At 39.8% G+C, this 25971-nt stretch overlaps 1 long non-coding RNA gene across 1 annotated transcript in view; it reads left to right on the top strand.

Moving 5' to 3' along the window:
* The first annotated feature begins 1603 nt into the window (after positions 1 to 1603).
* Positions 1604 to 25971, top strand: part of LOC128907444 (uncharacterized) — a 119028-nt gene continuing 94660 nt past the window's right edge. Inside the window, exons 1-2 of the long non-coding RNA XR_008465595.1 lie at positions 1604 to 1631; positions 2659 to 2729. This is a non-coding gene — a long non-coding RNA (uncharacterized LOC128907444). The remainder of the gene's footprint in view (positions 1632 to 2658; positions 2730 to 25971) is intronic.

Below are 25971 nucleotides of genomic sequence, written 5' to 3' on the forward strand. Positions count from 1 at the left end.
ATCCAAAGTACAGAACTTGTAGACAGTTGTTTATCTGCTAAAATTTGCATACTGAGAGTGGCCTGTGTGAGAACCACTTAAAGTACAAAAGGTGCTTGCAAATTTCTGCAAGATTAGTGCATTCAGCGTCTAAAACCAGTGTTCCTTTTCTACTGGCAGTTGTGCAGTTAGAAATAGCACATGATCTCAATAAAGGCACTTTTAACCTGTCCTTGTCACTGGTTACGCTGCTAAGTGTTCCAGCTGGGTGAAGTGAGGAGGTAATTTCATGCAGCTAAACAGACGCTAAAAGTACAGTCAGCATGAGTAGGGAATAATGTGTCACTCTTAATGGTGGGCAAGCAGCAGTTGTTTACGTGGAGCTTATGTTTGGCTAAGCATCTAAAAGGTCAAACATTTCTCCAAACTTTCTGTTCCCTGAAGCAGAGTTATACCTGTTGACAGGACATCGAATTAATGTATTAATTGTACTGAGAGTAAAACAGATCTGCCAGAAAGTCACAGGAAAGCTGAAAAAATCCTGTGAAAAACACATAACATGAAAAGTACCCAAAGTCTATTTCTCTCTTCATCAGTTAGGTATAGATACAGCTATTGTGTTCTTGTACTATGCTTGGCTGCCTTTAAATTGAATGATATATTTAAAATCATTGGTTTTCCTGCCAATTTTTTCAACCAACCCTTTGCACTGCTACGTAAGACTACAAGACAGAAGTCTGTCACTTGTTTCTAAAGCAATTAGCAGGCCTCCAGCATGAGAGAGCTTTGGGGGAGGAGGTGAACTTTTGGTTAATTTAGACAAATTTACTTGGTATCAAGACATTAAAACAATGAATAGCAGCAATTAGTCATGACAACTTCCTTTTTTTTTTTTTTGCTGGCACACAGGAGGTCTTGGGCTCCGTGTGCCTTCTGAAATGTTCCTGTGTATGCTCTGTAAGATATGCTCCCACAGCATGCTAACAGATAAGTATCTGAAATCTGGTTCTCTGAAAAAAATAGCCGCTCTGAGAAGTTCCTCTCTTTGCTTTTTTAAAACAATTATGAATATTCAGAAGGTCTTTAAATATAAATTGCTGTTTTCTAGAGTGGTTTTTCTGGAGGCTGGGCTTTGTCTGTACTGTAATGAAAAAGGACAGTCAGCAGATGGCAATGTTGTATAGTTGTTCCAGCAGGAGACAGCCACATCAGCAAGGGAGGGAAACCTCTGATAGTCCCTAAGTAGCCATGAGGGAAAATGGAGTGGCCCCTCCAGGCCATTGGAGAGTTGGCCTCTCAAGCATATTTTGGCTGAGTGCTTGTGTAGGCTTACTGAGTTTTTATTCTATTTGTAACAGCAATTTAACGTTTAACACCCCTCATTTGAAAGGGCAAGCCTATTATCATTTAAGAAGAGCAGTCTAATTAAACTAGTGCATTTCCATATTCTTTTAAAAACATGATTTCCTAATGCTACATAAGTACAATGTGTTCTTTCCCACACAGATTGCATTTTTAAAAAGATAAGTGGATCTGATGCATTTGCTTTTGCTGGAATGTTGTGTGACAATTTAACTGATCTAGTACTGCCTTTTCAGGATGAAACTATGAAAATCAACTCATCAAACACGTTTCTCCCAGGCCAGATAAAAGTAAGTTATTTCCTTGAAACCCACTGTAGTTCACCTATAATGCAAACTACTTTATATATGAGTTACCTTCACAGGTCTAATCCAAATCACTGGAAAGTTTCTCTTTGGCTTCAGCAAATTCCGGATTAGGCCTGCTGTGCTTTGCCAGCTAGAAAGTCCAAAGGTACCGGATATATTTCCACCTCCATTTTAAAAAAAAAACAAAACCAAACAACACAAACTACTGTGGAGAGCTATTAGGTTACTTTGATCTAAATATATAAATCAAAGCTGCAAAAGCTCCCTGCTTCCAACTGCGCTTGAAGGCACTGGAATGAGGTAAAAAAGCCTGTGGTAGATAACTCCAACATACAAAATCCATGGAATAGCTCAGCAAGAAGAACTTGGAAAGACTTCTGTAAAATATAGGGACTAACAGATGTCTTGAGAGAAGAAAAATGAGTAATAGTTTGAATAAAACAATCTTTGCTTCAGATGATATTCTGCTGCACACTGTGAAGTCTGGAGCTCTGTGTTAGTAGCCAAAAGAGCAGGCATCATTTCAGATGTTAGCGACGTGAAATACAAAGCTCTTTGCATCCAGAGCTTTGTCTAGCAGCTCAACGCAAAAGTCAGAAATGGACATGTACACTGAAAGACAAGATCTTTTTTATCATTTGTATTGTAGTGAACATTTGTATCAAAGCAATTGGTTTAGCAAAAGCAATGCTATGCAAACCCTTCCTCGTTTACGTGGTAAGACCTGGTTTTACTGTCTGCTGGGTTTCCCTCAGGGTACAAGAACTGGCAAGAAGCGAGGCTCTATGTCAGACTCAAAGACGTGTGTAACTTGAGATGTAGTGCTAAATTAAAACCCCTGTCACACAGGAACTACTTACTATAATTTATGTCAAGGTTAATGGAGTAAAAAGTATTGGAGTATTTTAAATGCTGATCAGACATGTTGCCAATTAGTATCACTGCAGATTTTTTCTTATGAACTGAAGGCTATTTCAATGTTTCTCAAAACTTATGTCTTTTTTTACAGGAAGTTGAAGGAAATATCACCTAAATTTTAGATAAACTTTGGGTTCCCAAAATCACTTGGGAAAATAAAAGGTGAGTCTGAAATGTTCAAATATCTATGTCAGTGGTTACACAGAAAGTAATAGAGTGATGGAAATGCCTGTTGTAACAACTTGCTGGGCCAAACTAAGACAAATTAGTTATTAATAGCAGCTGCATTCAAATGCTGGTTGTAGAGCACACATAGAGTGGCATCTGGGAGTCATAATCAGATATTATAGATTTGACTTCAATAAGGCCCAGAGTGTTAAATTAACAACAACAGGAATTATGTATAGTGTTTGAGTAACAACTCTGCTTCAATTTTTTATTTAGGAACAGAACAGAGACATTATGGTACTTGTTAAACCTTTAAGTTTCCTGACAGTGTCCTGCTGATGTTTTTTTCACACCTGACATGGAGTTCAGTCCCTTGTCTGTTCTGACATTGCTCACTAGTGCCAGTTTTAGTAACTTTGTGAAGTGGACTTTTTTTTTTTTATGTTGGGAAATGGCTTGAGATTCCTAGACTTGTTTCACATAAACAACTGGTTTGGGTTTTTTTTTTTGGAAAGGGGTGGATTATGGGGTCATCTAAAGTATCTGAGGTAACATGTTTTAAGAGGTTAAAGCTTGCAGGTTTGGTTATTGATGCTACCTGTCAGAAGTAAATACTGAATATATTTGTTGCTGTGGTGCTTTCAGTATTTAGGATTAGCCCAAGATTGCTTATTCTTGCTTATGTTTTTAATGTTCCAAAGCCTTGGATGAAGAGCCATCCAAGCTGAAAAGGCATGGAAGAGAGGCCATCTCTGCTTATTCGTGCATTGTTAATACCATGGAACGCACATACTCAGATAGGTATAGGTTTCAACATAGGTGGCATAGCTTCAGATTGGTTGCAAGTTTGTGGTGCTGCCCACAGGTTTGCTTTTCATACCTACAATACAGTTTTACAAAAACTGAGCAAATGTCAGCCATAACTAAGGCTCCGTATGGATTGAAAAAAATATATCTGTAAAATAGCTGAAAAGTCTAGTTTATTGTCAGAACAGAAGGTAGCTTTTCACTCATGTGCCTGCTATTGTCCACAGGCATTTTTGCACCTACAATTTACCGGTATAAGAAATCACTGCATCCAGGCAAATCAGTTAGTGGGAGGCTGTAATCAGTTTAATTCCTTAGTTTGCTGCATGCCTAATTTGTTTGTTTATATCTGCACGTGTAACGCAAATGATTTAATCTATCAGCTGGAGGTGGATATCGCAGGTTAATAAAAGGTCTAAGCAACACACAGAAAGGTTCACTGACCTTAGTGCATTTTGGGTCAGCCTTTTAGGTTTTCAGACGTTAGGCAGACATTATGGAGTTGTCTTCTGTTGTTGTAACACAACACTACCTAAGAGAACGGTTTCTTAAATTTAGATGGCAGGTGGTGTTTTCTGCCATAGGCCCCAGAACAGTTGCTGCAGGTTCCTGTTGTGTTTGTCTGTGAGACATACACTTTCATGCACAGTTATGAGATTGCTGGTAAAAATCCAAAATGACAATTATAGACTCCAAAGAACAAGATCCATTAATATAGAAAAGGATGATTCTATTTTCTTCTTATTGCCAACATTTGGTATTAAAGTGGATATGTTTTATTTGCTGACACAGGCAGAAATTTTTACCTTTAAATTGTATTAGGAATGTAAGAAAAATAATTTTTTTCAAAGAAGACTTGAGTCTTAGCAAAAAAGAACCCTAAACTCAGATCTTATGAGATATAAAGGTTTTCAATTAACTTTTAGCTTAAAATAGAAAATGATGAATTCTAGGAGTCTATGGAATCTTAAAATTAAGGTTAAGCTTCAGTTAGTTTACTGTTTCTGGCTCTTTGATTAAGTTGAGAATTGCCAACATCAGATTTCACAAGGTGGTATGTACAGTTACAGTAGATTTTTGTTGTTGGACACTGGCAGTGTGAATAGCTCTCAATGCAGGAGCTGCTACTTAATGGTCTAAGACCACTAATATATGATAATTTCATGAACATGGAAAGTAACCTGCTTTATGGTATGAAGTTACTGTACATTATGTTGTTAAAATTTCCTGGATGGATGCATTCATTAAGCTTAATGTGGGGAAGGGGAGAAATTGGAAGAGAACAACTGTAAAGCATAGCATGAAATCTAAATAAACAGTCTCCTCACAAACAGCATGGAGAGCACTTACTAGACAATGGCAGATATCTGGCCTCCTGCTTAAATTTGCAAGGCTTACTTTGCCAGAGCTGAGTACTAGTAAATCTAGAAGTTTATAGGCAATTACAAAATTATATGCAAAATTACATGAAAGTGTGTTGGTTACTGATAGTTATGTTCCCTTCAGGGTAGCTGAGGTGGTAAGGATGACATACAGGACCTGTATAAATAGGAAAGTCCTTTGATCCTTCCCTTCAAAAAGATATCGATGGGTCATGGTCTTAGAACATGCACATCAGGAAAGGTGCAATGAGGATGATAAAACATGATCACACTTACATCTGCTTAGAAATTACAGAACTGTCCATGAACCTACTTTCTGGTATTTCTTTGACTTTGAAATGAGAGTTACATGACCTGCAGGTCAGGTATGGGACTTAATAGATAAAAGTCAATGTCATTTGAGAGACCAAACTTGGAAGAAAATGAAGCATGTTCTGTCTGAGAGGATAATAGGATGTATTTTGTGAAAATTTAAAATTTGGGAACATTATTAATGTGGAATAATTGGTCAGCCAAAAGGCTATGAGAAATAAAACATCAAGGTAATTAGTAGTAGATATAGTTGAATACAAGGTTAATTAGTCTTATTTGTATGATGTTAATTATTAAAAGTAATCAGCCCAGGGATACTTACAGAAGCGCTCTCACTAAATGTTTTTAAAAATGTAACAGAAAGACTCTTACAATTTGCTTCCAGCAGAGCTTATGTATAAACCTTTTAAAGATACACTGTCTTGGGATATTTGCATAATAAGATGCTTTATGAAACGAATGTCCAAAATTCTGCCCCTTTCCCCAACGTTATGAATCACATTTCTAGAGCTGGCATTATTCTCTTTCTCCAGGACAGATCAGGGAGACTGAAACATTAACAGTAACGTGAGATTTCTGAATCAAAGCTATCTTGAGGCGTAATTAAAGGACGGCGTCTAATTATCTGAAGTCAAAACTGTATCATCCTTTGCCCTTAATGCACATAAGATAACTTAGATGACATTTAATTAGAGGCAAAGCATGGATTAATACTTATTTAATATCTACAGTAGAAGCTTCCCTCAGGTGCTTCCCTCAGATTGTCCAGTGAATTGGGGCAAATATTTAGCCTTTGTCTGCAGCTAAATAAATAATTTGCAGCAAACAATTTACTTGGCCAAGTTTCTACTGTTTCTGCAGCAAGAATGTGATTTCTTCAGGCTTAGCAGCTATGTGATGAAAAACTTTTTGTTTTTAACACTCATTTGAGAAATTAAAAATATTAAAAATACAAAAGTTTGAACATTATTGTTTAGCTGTAAATGGATGGATGAAGTCATATGTTTTTGACTCTAATGGAATGGTGAAATTTCTTTTGGACTTAGCTTTCTGTTCTCATTCGTATTGGTTAACTGTCTCAGGACTTGTTGAAGGTGGCTAGAAAACAACTATGAAATGTGATAAAATACATTCTTTTTAATGTAAGAAATAATTACCAGGACCCCCCCACCCACTCTCCACCCCCTCCCCTATATTTATGGTCAGGTCTTAACAGCTCTGTTTGATCCATGCCTAAATCATTGTAGGAAAGGAAGGCAGCAGGAAAGTAAGATATGCCATGGAAACAATGACATCCACACTTAACGTTATAAAACCTTATGGACCAGTGCCATGGATAGAAACCCTTGTTACTTTCAGTGCATAATACCAGATCTAGAAAAGGTCTCTCTCTTGGTCTCTGTTCTTTAGAAAGGTGTAGAGGGGAACAGCATATCTTTACATTCTAGACCTGCTGCATCCAGTTGAGAAGAACAGGCAGGTGGATGGTAGATTTCTGCCTAGATCTATTCCAACAAATTTCAGTCATCTAGTAAGATGTTAGAGAGGATGAATCATCCCCTGGAGATGAATCTTTCTCTCTCTATAAGCAACCTCAAGTGCATGAAATTAGATAAGTTAGTCTTAGTTCCTTTTGTACAACTCATAGTGGGAAGACTTACCAGTGCTGCCTGCGTTTGCATCGGGGTGTCAGCTGTCACTGACTTAGATCTCAGTTTCTGCTCAGTGATTTTGTCAGTTGCATGCTATGCTTTTTTTAGGAAGGTGTGGAAGCTAATAGAGGGAGTCTTGTTACCTGAAAATGCAGAATGAGTTTTAGAGAATCCAGAAGAAAATAAGGGTAATGAAGTATAGGAAGATAAATACCACTTCAAATGTACTCTTAACATTATGAAGGTGTGCAAGTGGAATCCAAGCTTGAAAAACTACTGTTGGACCTTAGAATCAAATGTTATAATGCACCTTCAAAATCAGAAATGTGATTTCATTTTTGCATACTTTATTGTGGATCGTTATACTGTCTGCATAAAGAGATATTTTCATATAAAATTTTTAGAAAATTTCTAGTGCTAATAATTGTTATATTAAATATCTGTGTCCTTCTATACAGTTTTCGGTAGACACTGACCTCATTCCATTATGGCTCCTTTCCTTATGGGAGCACCAGCAAGTATTAATGAAACTCTCAGGACAGAACTCACAAGTGAAAGTTATTTAAGTAAATCAAAGCTTCATCTTCTAAATAAGATACATATACTAGCCTTGAATAAGGTCTTAAACTGTGGTGGCACATACTGGCATATGAACATTGCTTATGTAAGCCTTTTCATGAGCCCCAAATTTTGTCTTTCATATTATGAAATCTGACTGTAGCTGCAGAATTTTTTTGATGCATGAGTTGGGTTCAGATCAAGTGGAAGCATTTGCCTGATTTTGCAGAAAGCCTGAAAAAACAGGTCAAAGAAAAGAACTAGTCCTTTCAACTGGAAGGAGTGTTATTTTAAATATCTGTAATTAAACTTTTGCTATGAGGATTGTTTCTGTTTATCTTTATGAAAGAAAAGAAAAAGTAGGAAGGAGACAGATTATACCAACCACATAGCTGTATCCATGCTAAAGAAACATTTTATTCTGGCCCATGCAGGATCAACCCGGGGACAATGGAACCTTTTTGTTTTTTTCACAATTTAATAAGAAATCCAGTGGAAGGGGGATGTGGGAACATATACATTTTGCAGCAAGCAAGACAAAACCAGAGATATCAATTTGTCAAATGGATGTATTTGCATTCATTGGAGGGACACTCAATGCTAGAGACTCATAGGCTGTACATCCCAGTTTAACTAAGGTATATAGTCTACTGCTGGCAGCCTGGGAGAAATCTTTTTTTAAAACAAAACAAAACAAGACAAACAAGAAACAACCAAACCCACCATTTAAAAAAAAAGAAAAAACAAAAAAAACCCCAAAAAACAACGAACAATGCAAAGGCCTTGGGATTCCTTGAAGTTGATTCTTATTTGGGAAAACTAAAAGGCTATTTCAGTTATTTTTTTGCTATTTTTTTCAATAAGGTGGTTTCATCAAATTTCATGAACAGGTTGTCACTGTAGTAGGTGACATTGCAAGACACCAAGTTCAAGAAGTTACTTAACTGAGCTGACTTGTTAGGTTTTTGCCTTGTTTCAGGTGCAGATCCATAAAAACTTATAACTGCCAGAAGTAAACGATCCTTTGTTATCTTCCTCTGCCTTCCTTCTGGCTCAAGCTGCTGTCTAAGAAGAGAGACACATGAAATCCAAATTCTGTAATAGTGCCTGTGGTCTCACAGCATTTCAGTAACCTTGCTTGCATTGGACTTCCATGGGCTCCACCAAGGAGGCGTTACTGTCCCTGTCTTAGGTATAGACATCTCAGAGCAGGATTCCAGCTTGTCCTAAAAGATGTATTTTAAACTTTTTTTTTTTTTAATTTGACCTGTAGCCCCTTTATCCTATCTTCTGAGGAAGAGTACGAGAACAGGGATGATGAGGGGAATTAGCAGTGTCTCCCAGTTTCTGGTGAACACCCCCTGTTGTTTTTTTTTTGAATCTGTGGTCTTTTGCCATCTGTGCTACTAGAGAGCAGTTAAACAAGCCATGATGAAAAAGGAAGAGGGGAAGACAGTAGTACTACCTCCATGATTTCTGCCCAAGGTTTCATTTGGCTGTGGAAACCTGCTATAGAATGACATTGTCATCAAGAAGTGAGAAGGATAGGATTTTCTATGGGTAACAAGAGTAGTCAGAATTATAACAGTTACTGTTTAAAACAGAAAAAGAGCTGAAAGTAAGCCAGAATCTCTCAGTAACATCTAATCCATGGAGTAGGAAGCGAACGTCATATAACAACATATGGTGCTGCTTGCTGCTGGAGACAGCATTTTGTGGAAAATGCTTTCTGAATTTGGGCCTATGGTGCCAGTTCCCATGTCCTGTTTTAGACATGGAAAATGGATAGCTGCTGCAATTTGCGATTGCCCAGTGTTGTGGTTTGGCCTCAGACGGCAACAAAGGACCACGTGCTGCTCTCTCAGGCTTCCCCAATACGGAGAAGAATCGAAGAAAGAAGGCAAAACTCGTGGGTTGAGACAAAGGCAGTTTAACAGAACAGCAAAGGGAACAAGAAAACAACAACAGTAACATGGATAGAGGAATGTAGAAACACGGTTACAGAACTGCTGCTCACAGACAGGGGCCAGGACGCCCCTGCCGCTCCAAGCCCTGATTTCCTGCCCCCTCCCCCGGCAGCTCAGAGTGGGCATGGCTCACATGGCATGGGACAACTGTGTCCCTGACGGAGCGTGCAGAAACCCTACTAACACTATCCCCGCTGAACCAGGACACCTAGGAATGTACTCTATGAAGGTACCTTAAAATACTATAACCACAAAGTTCCAAATTCCATATTTAATAGCTCTCTATTTTTTTGATTTTATTTTTTAACATTTTTTTTCCTTTGGAGCCTGTCTGATAATTTCAGTGAAATAAGGGCAGGGGAAAGCGATTTGAACTTTCGTCTGGGGACAACACATGCATGCATCTCGCAATATAAACCAGCCATTACCCAAGTCTGATCTATACTCATGTATGAATACTTATTAGTATTCTGTGAACAAGAATGTGCGTTTTGAACTCACTAATCATTACAGCAGATTTTTAATAATTCTCTTCTTGTAACCCTCAATTTATCTTTATTATATTTATGAAATAAATGCAGGAGCTCCCAGAAGGTGAATGTAATATTATTTTGTGCTCACCTCTCATCAGGGACTCTGCCAGAAGTTTACAAACATCAATTAAGTTTCACCATGCTGCCATCTGGGAAATAACTTTTCTTACACCCATGTTACAGATGGATAAACAAACAGGAGTTAAATAACTTGGCCTGGATCATGTAGCAAATTGGGAATAGAGTTCTCACACTGTCTCCCAGTCCCTCACTCAGGTCTAACCAGTAAACATGCTGCCACATAGTTTATTTACATTTTGAGACTGTTTTTAATGAACTAAGTTGCCATTTCTTTTTCTTCTGAATCATCCAAAACTTGCCAACATTTTATTTTAATAAAGCTTTCACATACTCAGGCTGGTGTTTATAGTTAAAGGTAATGTTTATCCTCACCTTTGGTTGCTACTAACATTTGTGTATGCTGCTAGCACAGGATGATAGCAAGCAAAGCACAAATCATTTTCGGTGGTTCCTGTTAAGATGTGTTCTGACTGACAACAGTGGCTTTTGGATCAGTTCCTCATGCTAATATAAATTGATCTCTCCAGTTCTTCAATTAGTTTATTTTTTTCCTTGCACAGGATCCTTTCCTTTTACTAATATTTTTATGGTGGTGGTTGGCATGCCCAAGAGGATGAGGAGCTGGGTTTTTTTTTCTGTTGTGGATTCTTGTACACCTACTCGCTCGGGTTGGACTGATTGCAACTTCTTTCTTTTTTTTTATTTTTAAATTTTTTTATTTGTCATTGTAGAGTTTTTCTTCCTGTTTTGTTGGTAGCCCCTTTCAACCTAACAGTGATATATCTAATATTGGGTGGAAATGGAAAGCTTCTAGTTGTTACAATTGCTCTCCTTCCATTTCAGCTTTAGGTAATTAAAATTTTCCATAGGGGTTTCCTAAAGGTCATCTCAGTTCTCCTTTATGTGTGATATTAATTATAAAGGCAGAAGGACGACTGCTACAGTAGTTTATGACACTGGAGGATTTAGTTCCATGTGAAAAATAGGCCATTATTGTTAACACTATTGGAAGTTCCTGGAATTATTTCTTCTGGAGAGAAGGTGGTGCCAAAGAAAACTGGGTACATTACTGAACTGACAACTTCCAAATTTTAGGCACATTCTCTGAGGAGCAAGCTATTCCTTACTAGCCTAAGAGACTTAGAAATACCAACTGTTTTTTTCTGATTTTGGCACTGAGATGGACAATCATTAGAACAGATGGGTAGGTACCCTATGATAATTAGCAGCATTATTATTTAAAAATATGTCAGATAATATCTCACATATTGGCTTAGGGAGCAGTTAGTGGAGCTTTTTTATTACCCTAAAGTGACTGCTCACTGTTATGTCTGTTCCCACGTAAAATTCAGTCATATGATAGAATCATAGAATTGTTAGGGTTGGAAGGGACCTTAAAGATCATCTAGTTCCAACCCCCCTGCCACGGGCAGGGACACCTCCCACTAGATCAGGTTGCTCAGAGCCCCGTCCAGCCTGGCCTTAAAAACTTCCAGGGATGGGGCTTCCACCACCTCTCTGGGCAACCTGTTCCAGTGTCTCACCACCCTCATGGTGAAGAACTTCTTCCTAACGTCCAGTCTGAGTCGTCCCATCTCTAGTTCTAATCCATTCCCTCTAGTCCTACCATTACCTGACATCCTAAAAAGTCCCTCACCAGCTTTCTTGTAGGCCCCCTTAAGATTCTGGTAGGCCACTATAAGGTCTCCTCGGAGCCTTCTTTTCTTCAGACTGAACAACCCCAACTCTCTCAGTCTGTCCTCATAGGAGAGGTGCTCCAGCCCTCTGATCATCCTCGTGGCCCTTCTCTGGACACGTTCCAGCACATCCATATCTTTCTTGTAGTAGGGGCTCCAGAATCGGATGCAGTACTCCAGGTGGGGTCTCACGAGAGTGGAGTAGAGGGGGAGAATCACCTCCCTCGACCTGCTGGCCACGCTTCTCCTGATGCAGCCCAGGATACGATTGGCTTTCTGGGCTGCTAGTGCACACTGACGGCTCATGTTGAGCCTCTTATCTACCAGCACCCCCAAGTCCTTCAGGGCTGCTCTCAAGCCAGTCACTGCCCAGCCTATATCGGTGCTTGGGATTGCCCCGACCCAGATGGAGGACCTTGCACTTGGTCTTGTTGAACTTCATGAGGTTGGCATGGGCCCACCTCTCCAGCCTGTCAAGGTCCCTCTGGACAGCATCCCTTCCCTCCAGCGTGTCAGCCACCCCACACAGCTTGGTATCGTCGGCAATCTTGCTGAGGGTGCACTCAATGCCACTGTCCATGTCGCTGACAAAGATGTTAAACAAGACTGGTCCCAGTACTGATCCTTGAGGGACTCCACTTGTCATTGGCTTCCACTTGGACATGGACACGTTGACAGCCACTCTTTGGGTGCGGCCGTCAAGCCAGTTCTTTATCCACTGAATTGTCCATCAAAGCCGTATTTTATCAGCTTGGAGACCAGGATGTCATGCGGGACAGTGTCAAAGGTCCAGGTAAATGACGTCAGTTGCTCTCCCCTTGTCTATTGATGCTGTGACCTTCTCATAGAAGGCCACCAGGTTTGTCAGGCACAATTTGCCCTTGGTGAAGCCGTGTTGATTGTACCCAATCATCTCTTTGTTATTCTTCTGCCTCAGCAGTGCCTCCAGGAGGATCTGCTTCATAATCTTACCAGGCACGGAGGTGAGACTGAGTGGCCTATAGTTCCCTGGTTCACCCTTCTTTCCCTTTTTGAAAATGGGGATTGTTTCCTCTTTTCCAGTCAGTGGGGACTTGACTAGACTGGCAATGACTTTTGGAATATAATAGAGAGCGGTTTAGCAACCTCATCTGCCAGTTCCCTCAGTTACCTGTGGGTGTATCCCATCGGGTCCCATGGACTTGTTCACTTTCAGGTTCATCAGATGGTCACAAACCTGATCTTCACTTACGATGGGCAGTTCTGTCCAACCCCTGCCATTGTCTTCTGTGACTCCGGGAGTGTGGCTGGAGCCCTTGCCAGTGAAGACTGAGAAAAAGAAGTCATTGAGAACCTCGGCCTTCTCCATACCACTTGTCACCTGCTCCCCCGTTTCCTTTCTGAGGGGGCCCACACCCTCCCTAGTCTTCTTCTTACCATTAATGTACCTATAGAAATTTTTGCTGTTGATGCATACATTAATCCCAGCAGGGTGACTGAATGAAGTGTGATTAGCAAGGTTACATGTGTATAAGGAATAAAAGTCAATAACACAAAGAAGACCCACATAAGGATTTGGAAACTGCCCAGACTGCCCCTTTTGCTGCAAGGGGCTAGCAGTCTGTCAAGCACTACAGCAGTCACTAGCTGACTGCTTGCCACTTGGGCAAGTGATAATCACATCTAATCATGCCCAGGGGACACCAATGTTTCCAAAGCAGATAGGAGCAGCCAGGGGATGGAGATCAAAGGACATCTTTGAAGGAAGCGGTGATAGGAAAAAGATTTGAAAGAGAAGATCTGAGGGGCTGGGGAGAAGCAGAAAGCAGAGAATCCCAAATCAAATCCTCATCTGTTTAAAAATTTTATTTCCTTTGAATTGTGCTAAGCAACTAAATGCTGGGACTTGAGTTCTGAATGTCTAACAGTTGGTTCCATGTGAACCTTTAGAGCCGACTGGAGTAGAAAGCTCTCTTTTCATCTTGTTTTTAAAATTTTCTGTAAATTTTGTAACTCTCATCTCTTTAGCTTCTGTCAATAAATGATTTATTTTACATTTACTTTAATCTGGCTTGAGTTTAGGTTGATTTCAGGGTGCTGGCAAATGCCAAGATCAATTACTTCTTCTGAGTAGGGAACCTTAAATCACTTCTTCTGAGTAGGGAACCTTAAACTCTATTGCAGGAATTTAATATTTAAAATTTTTTTGCAGTGTCCAGCAAATCTATTACTCTTGGTTTCCAGAAGGAAGAAGCCTCTTTTTACTAAGAGCATTAATTAAGTACAGAATAACCTGACCCTCAAAAAAATTGGCAGTATCCAACATTTAATTTACAATTTTACAAAATTGAGTAGGTAATACTTACACTCTTTTCTGAAAAAAAGCGCTATTCTTACTGTTGGGAAGCATGAGACAAGATTCATGATATTGACTAGAGAGGATAAGCTGAGGAGGAGATTTTTGATAAAGGTAAGAATGTAAGACTAAACAATATGAAGTGGAGATATAAATGAAATATTAAAAGAGAAAAGACACTGCTCTGATGCATTCCGCAAGCAAGAGTTCTGTTCCAGACCTAGAAGCGGTTTAGCAGGAAAGCCCCTGAAGCCAAGTGTTAAAGTTTAAGGAACTAAGATAGAAATGCCACCCATGTTCTAAAACATGGATGTAACCACAGTAGACAGAATAGTCCCTGGAAAACTGAGTGTAATTTAAGATATGAACAGTTAGTAAATCCTGTGTATTCTAGACAGTTTTCTTTACCTTAATGGTGAGTCAAGGAATTAATGTACATCCACCTTGGACATGGACATGGAACTCCTCTTTCCTACTGTGCTTGTGGTGCTTATAGCAGTGTTTGTAATACAGATGCTATTTCTAGGATACCAACTTACTGCAAGGTAGAAACTTGAGATTTTTTTTCTTTTGTATATGCTTGTACCTCTTATAAAGTGTCTTTAATTAGATTCCCTTTTGCCTATACGGCTAATGTTTTCTACTAATGAACCCTCAAGGTCTTTGTAGAAGTTTCCACCCTTAAAATAGAATACTTCCTTCATTAAGTCCCAGGATACATTCCTAATTGTATTTAAAGAGGGTAGTGTTGGAACTTTTATTAAACAGAGATATTTCTCTTTACTAGAAGAATTGCTAGTTTCTTCTCAGACGTATTGTTCTCCTGCACTCTGAAAATCAATTATAAATGCCATGTAAATATTATTTTATTCCTTTTCTATTCATAAAATGAGAAATTATATTGAAAAAAGAATGGTCTTTAAAGCCAACATTATTTGCACTGTGCTGAAGATGCCACAGCCTTAGATGTTTGTTTTTTTTTTTTCCTTATCCTGTTCTATTCTGATACATCATACTGTCCTTATCCAGCAAGTTCAAACTTGCAAAGTTTTTTAATCAAAATAGTGAGTTGGGTGTCTGAATCACAGAAATGCAGAGCAAGAAAACTGCTTATGAAACTCAACCTAAGTCCCAACACCTGTCTAACCTGTTCTTAAAATCTTAAAAATAGAAAGTGAAATAGATTCTTACCCTCTATAGCTTGCCTCATCACTTTCTTGAGTGTTAGCTAGAACAGCTTTCTGAAATGCAACTTGAAGTCTTCTTAGGAGAGCATCTGGCTGATTTCTTCTTGCAGTCTTTCAAAGGGGAATTACCTTTTAATGAGATTTCAGTCATGCAGTTTGATGGAGGGGAGAAGACTGTGTCCTTCACTAAGTGAAACATCATTTAAATCATAAAAAGGACCAAGGCTTCTGAATACTCATGAGAACACAAAAGTGACAATAGGCAGTTTGTCTTAAATAAAAGCAGAACACTTCCAGTGGCAAAACTCTCACCACCATGCCAGCAGTACTAGGATTTCATTCTCTGGTTTAGTATCATGGGCAAAATGACGTAGAGAGAAGACTCTGGTTGTTGCCAGATTGTGCATTGCAACAGGTAAACACAGAAAAATGTGAAGAACATCTGCTTCCAAAGGGACGAACCCCATAGAGAGAGCTTTGGAGTGAGAAAGACCTTTGTGGGCAGGATTCATTAGAAAGAGGAGGAAGTTTCCTTTGATGGCTTATTCTGCAGGGTTATCAACTTGTATCTATTCTGTAACCACCCAGGAAGGGTTTTTCTTATAACTTTCATGTTAGATAGTACTTCCCCTGTATATAACATGACTACACTATGTCATGGATGGTTTTTCAGTTCTGCAGTTCTTGGTTTCCTTGACTCCTTTATCTCAGGAAACCTTTGTTTCCTACTTACTCATAAGGGAAATAATGGTAACTTTCAGGATGGCAAATTATCATCAACAGGCAAAAAAGGCTTACTATTCTCTACTACCTTAAAGCAAATGAGCTCGACTCCTTAAATCTTTGCAATGTCTATCCGTCCCCTGCTAGGGACCTACTCTATATGATTGTGACTCCAGCACTCAAGTGAGCAAGTAATTCCTCGTTATTAGCTGCCAGGAATGGGATACTTACCTCAAGTCATTACAAAATCTGGACATGACATACAATCAAAGCATGGCATGCATTTCTTCTATGTTGTTTTTCTAGTTAATTAAGCCATTATCCAAAGTGATTAAATTATTTAACCTAGAACGCTTGGTGTATTCAATATCTTCTATTTTTCCCAATAAATGAAATGCAAGAAGTGGGTAGTAGTGGTAAGATATTGCAATTAACATTTAGTTCTGTTAATGAAAAAAAAAAAGAGAACTGAAACATATGATGAAATTAGTCAGTTACCTAAGTGCATTTAGAACAGAAGATGTAAAGCTGCCTGTGTAAACCTAGTGACTAAGTTAGCACCAGCTGTTTGATGATGTGAACAAAGTGATGCACTTATTAATGTCTACTTTGCATCACCTGTCTAATTAGGTGCAGATTCAAGTGTCTAAAATCTCCATCATCCTTGTCTCTTTGCATGTTTTCATAAAGTACGGTATTTTGGGCCCATGTCTTGACTAGGAAATACTAGGAAGGACTAGGAAATACTGCTGTGTGTTCTCCAGGATCCTGTGGAGTAGAGCCAGTTCAGGACATCCTGGCATCAGGATAATTGCTGGGAACAGTCTGGACATTTCAGAACTTATAGGTGGGTATGGAAAGGATTGGTGTAGTGCCAGAGGGCTGGGTGGGGGAGCAGCTAGTGATATTTTATGAAAGGTTGAGTATATAGAAGTAGGCAATACAGCTTTTAGGAAACTGTGTATGGAATGGGACCTTTGAGGTCTGTGAGTCCTCCTCCCTTCTTCTCTTCTCCTAGCTTTTCCTTCCCCTTTTCTCCCCTCCAACTATTTGAGGTTTAAACCTTTGTTCTACAGCCCCTCCTGATACCTGCAAACCGTACCTTCTCCATGCAGACATTTGCTTCTACCCTCACACACCTTCTGCTTGCTCTGCCCTTCTTCCCTATTTCAGGGGTCACACAAGTAGTCTATAATCCTACCTACTTGCTGGGGCTGCCTGTGCCTCTAGCTGGCCTGTGGACTGGGTCTGCTCCAAAAGAGTTTCCTTCAGAGAAGCTGCAGCTGTGTCAGATAAAAGGAGACCAGCACCTGGGGAAGGCAGTAACACAGAGGAAGAGTTGTGTGATTGCCGTCAGTGTTTCCTAGTATTAGGTCTGCATAGCATATATTTAAGGTTGTAATAATGTTTCCCCTTGAAGTATGTCTGGCAGATGTGATCTTGTTATGAGATGGGACTGAGCTGGAGACAGCTTTGTTCAGGAGGTATGCTAATCCCACAAAAAATATAATGAGGAAAATGCATGGTTGTCAAGAGCAAGATGCACTAACGAGAACATCCATAGCTTGCTAAAGCAATATAAATTCAAGGTAGAAAGCTACTTTTTGGAAGAAGTAGGCTTTTATGTAGACTAGGTACACTTGTATGCTTTACTGTTTTAAAAAGAGTATTCAAGCCTCTATCTCTTGTTCTTCTTAAGTAAGGATAGGAGTGGGTAGACAAATTCAAATCTTAAAAAAAAAAAAATCCCCAAAGTGTTCTGAAATCTTTGTGAGCTAGCTATTATTCAGGTGCCAAAGAATTACTGAGATTTTAATTAGAGGTGTTTTAAAGGTAATGGGGATGGAAGAAACAAGTTAGAAAAGGAAAGCCCATGCAGATAAGGTGTGGTGTGCTTCAGTCTGCATAATGGGAAGAAGGGTGGCAGTAAGTGGGGTAAACAGAACAATAAATGAGAAGCCTCCACTTCACAGGGATTGCAGAAGCTGTTTACAAAAAGCGGGCAAACCTGTTTTTTCTCTTTGGGATTTGTTTTTAAGTGCTTTGGTGGTGGGTTCTGTGAATCTTTTCAGTGATGATATGGGGAGGTGGTGCTGCACCAGTTTGATGTGCAGGGGTTCAAACCCACTTGGGATGAATTATAGCTCCATTCTGAAGTTCTGCGAGGGTATGGGTTTCAAGAAGATGTTTTTCCTGTATATCCTCTTGTTTTTTTGTTTTGAAAGACAGCAACTCCTAGCTTCTTTTGGCTATGTGGCAGGAACGTGTGTGGGAGGGGAAATCTTTACTGGCCACGGTGTATTGCTTTTGGCTTGTTCATAACATTCCTGGAAGGTATTTTTTAGGATTTCTGTGTGTGCCTGCCATGTCTGACTAGCTTACCAACTTCCTTGGTGTTTCCTTGTCTGCCATGAGCTGTTTGCATCTTCTGGCTTTCAGCAGCTGCTGAGCTGCCACTGTCCTCTCTGGGCAGCCAAGTGATGCCCTGTGGGCGGCCAAACAGCCCAGGAGCCTCCTTAAGTAGCCTCCCAGTTCTGCTCTGTGCTGTTGGTTACATTGAAACAGGTGATATGTTTTTTAATAAGTATTTCAAGGTGAAGTTATGAAAAACATTGAGTGGAACTGGATCTTTAGGAAGAATAATCTCTTTTAAAAAGTTATTGTGTGGTCTGGGTAGTTTGTGTAGGACCTGTAAATGGCTGATTTGAGTCTCTCATCTGCAGAGATGATCAGGAGACCTCTTCTGGGAGAAAAGTTGGTGCTGAGAGATGGCTTTCTGGCTATGTGTGTGGAATTAAGGAGTTCCTGGCTGTTTCTATCAAAAGACAATGGCAATTTCAGTAAACCATGACTATGTCATTTGTTTACCTAACAATTTGGAATTAAAGCTTAGTTTGTGGTGATAGAGCAATACCGCTCTGTATATGCTACTGCTAACACTACCACTGGATGGAGAACTACAGATGTTGTTTTATTCACTGTTTTTATAAGTTTTAAGCTAAGATCTGATTTCTGTAGCATGCAAATGTGCACAAGTGTAATGCTACCATCTGTATCTATACCTATATATTGTCTCAGTGTAAAAACAAAGGTATTTAGTAGACTCCTTTTGTTGCTGTCACAAGTTCCTCTGTCTGTCTTGCTATACGTTGCCTTTTGTTATTATTGCTTAGTTGAGCAGAGGAAACTCAAGCCTTCTAGCCACTAGCATGCTTTATTTTTGAATCACAGATCCCTGCTCTGAATAAGGTAGTAAAGACACCTGAACTCTTTTTTTCCTCTGCAGGTGAATGCTCTGGATTATAGGGTATTCTGCCTCAATTGCTTTCATAGGGTGTTTTTTTGTGTTGTTGTTTTTGTGTGTTTTTTCTTTTTTGGGGGCTGTTCCATTTCAGGTACAATACTGAAATATTTTTGGGTGTGAAGACCAGAAGCCAAGTGCCCAAATTCCGATATAAGTGTCCGAGTGATCTGTTATTTACTCCTCTCTCCCATGCTTAGTGAACATTTCCATATCTCATCTAAGAGGAGCAGCGTGCCTGGGAGAGAGTACTGCCATAGCTAGGACATGCTCCTTCGCTGTGCGTGGTGCAGGTCTGTCCAGGCAGAGGAGGGAGCTTACACTTAGCCTCCAACTTCCTCACCTCAGCCTGTAATTGCCAAGCTTCTTTCAGTCAAAAGGTGGGTACTACTCGGGGTGCTTTCCCATGCATCTCTCGGTGTACTACGTATGCCTGCTGGGTTGTGTTTCCCAGCTGTGTGAGCACCTATTTTGTGAGTTTCTGACATAAGTAGTTAGGCATCTGCTTAAGCAAGGTGGTGGTGCCATTGGCATGCAGGGTAGCACAGTTTCAGTTTTTGCCTGAATTTCTAGAAACTTCTGGTGTCCTAGGTACCTAAGTGGATTATTGAGAATTTTTGGTTACTGTCTCATATGTAGGCACCTACTAGTTTACCTAAACGGCACTTTCGGCACTAAAGTGTGGTTTGGTATTTCCCTGAGGCTGCAGAGTGGCTGCAGTGGCAGTTTGCACTGTCAGGCACTACAGTTTGAGGTTTCAGCAAAACAGCTGGAATCCTTACCTTTATATTTCTTTACTTATAATCTTGTGGACATTAAGAAAAGAGGAGGAAAAACAGAAGGATAGGCATGTCAAAATAGAATTTCGATAATAGTAATGTGATGAAAAGCACTTTAGAACTATTTAGAAAAATGTAAGGCTACAGCAACCTTTAGATCATCTTGTTTATTTTGTGCATTTCAGGCTGTGTAACTAGGTTGATCCTTACAATCTGAGTTAAGCTAAACTGTCTTTCATCACTCAGAAAACTAAAATACCAGTGTGGTCCAGGCCTAGACAGTAGCAATCTAGGTATTTCATGCCTGAGATCACTTTGATACAATGAGCTTGCTTAGTATGCAATTAACATAATTAACTCGGTGGAGAATTTATATCTCTGCAAGTGAAAAATCATAGATTCACAGAATGGTTTGGGTTGGAAGGGACGTTAAAAATCATGTAGTTCCAAGCCCCCTGCCACTAGGGGGGGGCTAGTGTGTGCCCCAAGCCACACCTCCCACTAGACCAGGCTGCTCAAAGCCCCATCCAGCCTGGCCTTGAACACCTCCAGGGATGGGGCATCCACAGCTTCCCTGGGCAACCTGTTCCAGTGCCTCACCACCCTCGCAGTAAAGAATTTCTTCCTAATATCTAATCTAAATTTCCCCTCTTTCTGTTTAAAACTGTTACCCCCTCATCCTATCGCTACACTCCCTGATAAAGAGTCCCTCCCCAACTTTCCCTGTAGACCCCCTTTAAGTACTGGAATGCTGCAGTAAGGTCTCCCCGGAGCCTTCTCTACTCCAGGCTGAACAACCCCAGCTCTCTCAGCCTGTCCTCACAGGAGAGGTGCTCCAGCCTTCTGATCACTGTGGCCCTTTTCTGGACCAGTTCCAACAGCTCCATGTCCTTCTTATGTTGGGGACTCCAAAGCTGGACGCAGTACTCCAGGTGGGGTCTCACCAGAGCGGAGTAGAGGAGCAGAATCACCTCCCTCGACCTGCTGGCCACGCTGCTTTTGATGCAGCCCAGGATACAGTTGGCTTTCTGGGCTGTGAGTGCACATTGCTGGCTAATGTTGAGCTTCTCATCTACCAACACCCCCAAGTCCTTCTCTTCAGGGCTGCTAAAAATGTAGAAAACCACCATATTTCTTACTGATCTTACCATTGTGGAGGCTTCATAATTGCTATTTTAATCTTTCTCACCTTGCACCAAAACAGACTGGGGAGCATGTAAGTCGCAAACAGTGATATTGCTACTGTAACTGCCTAGCTGGGTTAGCGAGGGTATGTCTGTCTGTGCTCCAAGAAAGAGGATTTTCTGTAAGAATTATCCTATTGCCTCAGTTTTTTAATTATTATTTTTTTTACCTATGAAAGCTGTGTATTATGGTGGTATGGATATTGGATATTGTGCATGCAAATTAGGTTGATTGGCCCTTGCAGGAAGAAAAAAAATATGCAGTGCAGTTTATCTGGCTTAGATGGGCAACTTTCTGTATATTTTTCTGAAGTGTGTGCATGCAGAGAGGCAAAGGGTTATTAAACACTATATTACCACTGTTAAATATACAAAATAATTTATTTCTTGGTGTGTGTGTGTTATGCTTCAGCATAAATCTGTGTGAACTTGAAAGACACCTTATACTATTTGAAATACATCCACACTGTTATCTTAACAAATACTGCTCTTTGCTGCAAAGTCGAAGTATATTTGAATATAAGGGCACTTACAGCATATTTATGTCATCTTGGGGCAACCACAGGGAGAACTTCTAAGGCTGTAAAGCCTGAGAAACCAGCCACCATCCATAATTGTGGACTTTGTTATTAACCCCTGTGACCGGAGTACTGCTGGACGTGGAATGAGACGCATAAAGTATTTATTGAGAAATAATAAAAATGCATTCCCCAAACAGAATTTTTACCTGCAGTCTCACAGACTGACTTTGTGAAACAAAGAAATGGAAAGATCAGCCTACTGGAAAGTACTGGCCGCAGGGAGGAGGAAAAAAAAAAATAGACAGTAAACCTGCAGCTGAAAAGTATTGTCAGACAAAAGGAACTAGTTTACAGCTTGCCTACATTGGTATAAGAAAGTTTAATCAAATTAGTTGCTCTCTTCAACTTCTAACTTCCCCCAGAACTGAAGCCGGGAACTAGAATGAAATTATGTTATGTTATGGTAACATTCATGTATTTGTTTCAACTAGTTGTAATTTTTGTATTTTATAGATAGTTGAACAAAACCTGCTGTTATGTATAGAGTCAGATGAACTATTTGCAGTAGCATATGAAACTACGCAAAATTCTGTTTCTGACACCTTTGAAAATAGGCCTCCAATGTGGTTAATTGCAACAAGCATCTTTACCACCTGATACTGAATTGTGTGATGTGGCCAGAGTGGTGGGGGGAAGAAAAGTGATAGTGCACTAACCATGAGAAATAATATAGGTGCAGATATTTTGACTGATATTATTACCTCAATTGAGGTTAATTTTCACCCATCTGAAGAGGACCGCTATACACTCAAAACTGATGATGATGTTTTAAGTAGGACTTCAGAGGTGTCCAAGCATTATGCCAGCAGCCTGCACTGAGGTAATCTCGTTTTTCTTTTTTGCTGAGACCTGACAACCAGCTGATTGATTTCCTTGGACTCCTCCCCCCAGACCACCTACTTTGTTACAAAACCCAGGGATGCTCTCTAGGAGAGACAAATTTTATTTTGTGTGTGTAATAGACCTAAGTAAATTCTATTTTTGAAAAAAATTTTTGACTCAATTACTTGTTAGCATCTGCAAAGTACGTGCTCTCTGGAAAAAAAGAAAATACTCCTCAAAAGGCATGTTGTCAACTAGAATGTTTCTATTTGGCTATCCAGCAGTGATGTGCTGGGAAGCTGTAATTTTGTTTCTCGTTCACTTTTATCCAGTATGGATATTCCCAACCCAAGTAGGTTCCCACATTTCATGAAGGTCACATACTTGTTAAGTGTGGAAATGGCAGGGCACGCTGGGAACTGAGGCAGTCTGGCCAAGGAGCATGGTTATCTGCTGAGGATACCCCCTAAGGCACTTAATTAAAACTCCCAGCAGGCAACATCTGCATGAAAACAATTTTGCTTTTGATGCAGACTGGAAACTTCAGCTTTCTGATGGATTTTAATTTTTTTTTCCCTTGGTTAAAGTCTATTCTCTAGTGTATATGTAAACAGACCCCACGGATTCCATTAAAAACTTGCAAATTTCCTTTATAAATAATGTTTCTGCAGTGTTCTCACCATGTCTAGCGTAAAGAGAAGTGTTGGAGCTGTAATGGTGATCACTTGTCTATGCATGTGTGCTTTAGCAGCTTAAGGGCAAATAGCTTATGCCTTTCTATGTCATTGAAATAAGTAGCATGTAGTAGAATTGGTCTAGATCCTGAGTGGCAATACTGTGTGATGTTTATTTGGTTGCTAGTTTAAAGGTATTATGGGGGCAAAAAAAATGAAAAAGAAATGAAGCTCCACAGGCAGAGCAATTACTAAATAGTATTTGGACTATTATACTCCAGACTGCTGGTCTAAGGTACCATCCACAAGTCATGGCCATTTTTCCTGTTCTCTCCTGGTATCCGTGCCCTTAGCAGTCCTTTTTACTGACCTGGGAGTGAGCACAATTAAAATCTTTTTTCAGTTCTTTCCCATAGTCATCTTTAAACTTGATGGGAATTTTTAATGTTGAAAATGCAAGTCAGACAAGTTAATGTTCTTAAGCCCTGGGGTGGATGATTACACTTGCTGAAGATGAAGCTCGAAATGAAAGAGTAATTCAAGTAGCAGTAATGTTTTCAAAGTGTCTCTACTTCATGTCACAGGTGGCATAGCCTGCTATTACAGGTCCCAAAGCACAGTTTTCATACTGCTTGCAATAAATCACGCTCATATGGTGATGAGGGGAGAAAGAGAAATAAATGAGGTCACTTAATGAGGGGAACACAAAAACCCCAAGGGGAAAATGCAGTGGTAGCCATTGACGTCTCTTGGGAAGGGAAGAAATATGGGAAGTTTATCTGCTTCTTACAACTACATAGACACACTTGACCAGTAATGGGTATGGTTGAAAGCACTTTTAATCAGTAAAAAACTGAAACATTAACAATGACAGGACACCCTGACAGAAAGTATGAAAACCACCTGAAAGTGGTTTTGTAAGGGCCAGAGAAGATGAATTAAAGAGAAGGACTGTGCTGATGGAAATGTAAAACCTGAGAAAAGCCTGAATATTCACTGGAGATCTGCATGGTCAGTGTATTTGAAAAATGTTCTAGCTTACACACTTAATTATTTCTTTGGTCTATTATTTTTGCTGGCAAAAATAGGGCTCTGCTGAGTTCAAAAGGTGACTAGCACCCATACTGCAGATAGCTATAAAGTACAATTAAATAAGTATTAAGAAGGGCTGATGCTTTACCTCCTTCCTCACATGAATGGTTTTTATAAGAGCTATGCACATGGCTGAGACTTGGGGAGTCAGGCTTTGGATTAGTGAAAAACTGAGGCAGAAAATTCCCCTTCCAGTACCTTTGGGCATGTATCTGGAAAACTAAGTTAATTGTAAGAACAAGAAGGTGATGTTTCATTATAATGCATGCTTAAATACCTATTTCTGTGCCAAGATGCTTCATAGCCATAGCCCACCCCCACCTCCCCGATGTAATTTAATTGCATTTTTGTACCAGTGGAGGTTCGAGATAACTTTTTTCCTTTTTGAAAATGATTATGTGAACGACTGCATGAATTCAGAAGGATGTTGCTTTAATCTTAATCACATATTCAGTAGCATTAAACGCTTAAAAATGATATAATATCAGAAAATAATTTTATCTGTGGGATAAAAGTTTCCCTGGGACTTCTTACAACTTCTGCCTCTACTGTACCAGTAGCTGCAGCCAAGATGTTCTCTTTCTCGTTGGTCAAGTTGTATGTGGATTTTAGTGAAAAAGATTGGAACACATCTAAGCCTTGATCTGCTGCAGTGGCTGAATCTGAGTGTGCACTTTGACCAGCTCCAGGTGTTGAGGCTCTGGACCTTTGGTGTGGTGAGGATATCATGGAAGTGTGGAAAGCTCCAGTCCCATCCAGATGAAGGCAAAGTTTCTTGCAGAAGCCGGTGTCAACATGGATGCTGAGAAAAAGGGGATATTATACAAAAACTATTGGCTTGGTTTGTTGTGTTACGAGCCGTAGATCTTTCTGTCAACTAGTATATTGAGGACTGGAGAGCTCTTGATGTTTGCTTTTTGCATGTGGAACAAAAGATTATTTTTTTTTTTTCCAAGTGTCCAGCTTGACTCCACATCAGCCTTTCAATTTTTCCCCTTTTTTTAGAATTTATCTTTTGCTTCTTAGGTGGAAAAAAAAAAATCAAAGCAATGCTTTTTATGTAACAGTTTCTATTATTACTTGAAAATTATTAACTCGTATATTTTTGTAAGTGCAGAAATATCTTCACATCCAAACCTGCAGGTTCCAGGGTGGTTGGTGTGTGTCAAAGAAATATCCTTGTTATGGCTTACCATCTGTTTAATTAAGTAGCTGCCTTTATTCGCTTGTATTTTGCAGTAGTCTGTTTATTAACATGTTATTTAGTTTTTATTGAATGAGTTCCAATTATGGGAGGTAGTTATGCTGTCCTTTCAATGCAAGGCAAATCAGTAATAATCTGGGCTGCAGAACACTGTAGCACTCGATCCTTAGGAAACAAAAAGGTATGGTTAAGCTAAATGATGGAATGTCTTGGAGGTCAGGAGAAAGGGCGGTTTCTTGGAAGGGAAATCCATTGAGGGATGTCAGTGACATGGACACCACATGTGGCTGGGAAACTCCACCACGAGCAGTGGGAAGGAACGAGAGATGCTGTGATTCATATGTGCTTCCTCTTTTCTTGTACCA

The sequence above is a fragment of the Rissa tridactyla genome, chromosome 3, assembly GCF_028500815.1.
Source record: "Rissa tridactyla isolate bRisTri1 chromosome 3, bRisTri1.patW.cur.20221130, whole genome shotgun sequence".
In the NCBI taxonomy this organism is placed as follows: domain Eukaryota; kingdom Metazoa; phylum Chordata; class Aves; order Charadriiformes; family Laridae; genus Rissa; species Rissa tridactyla.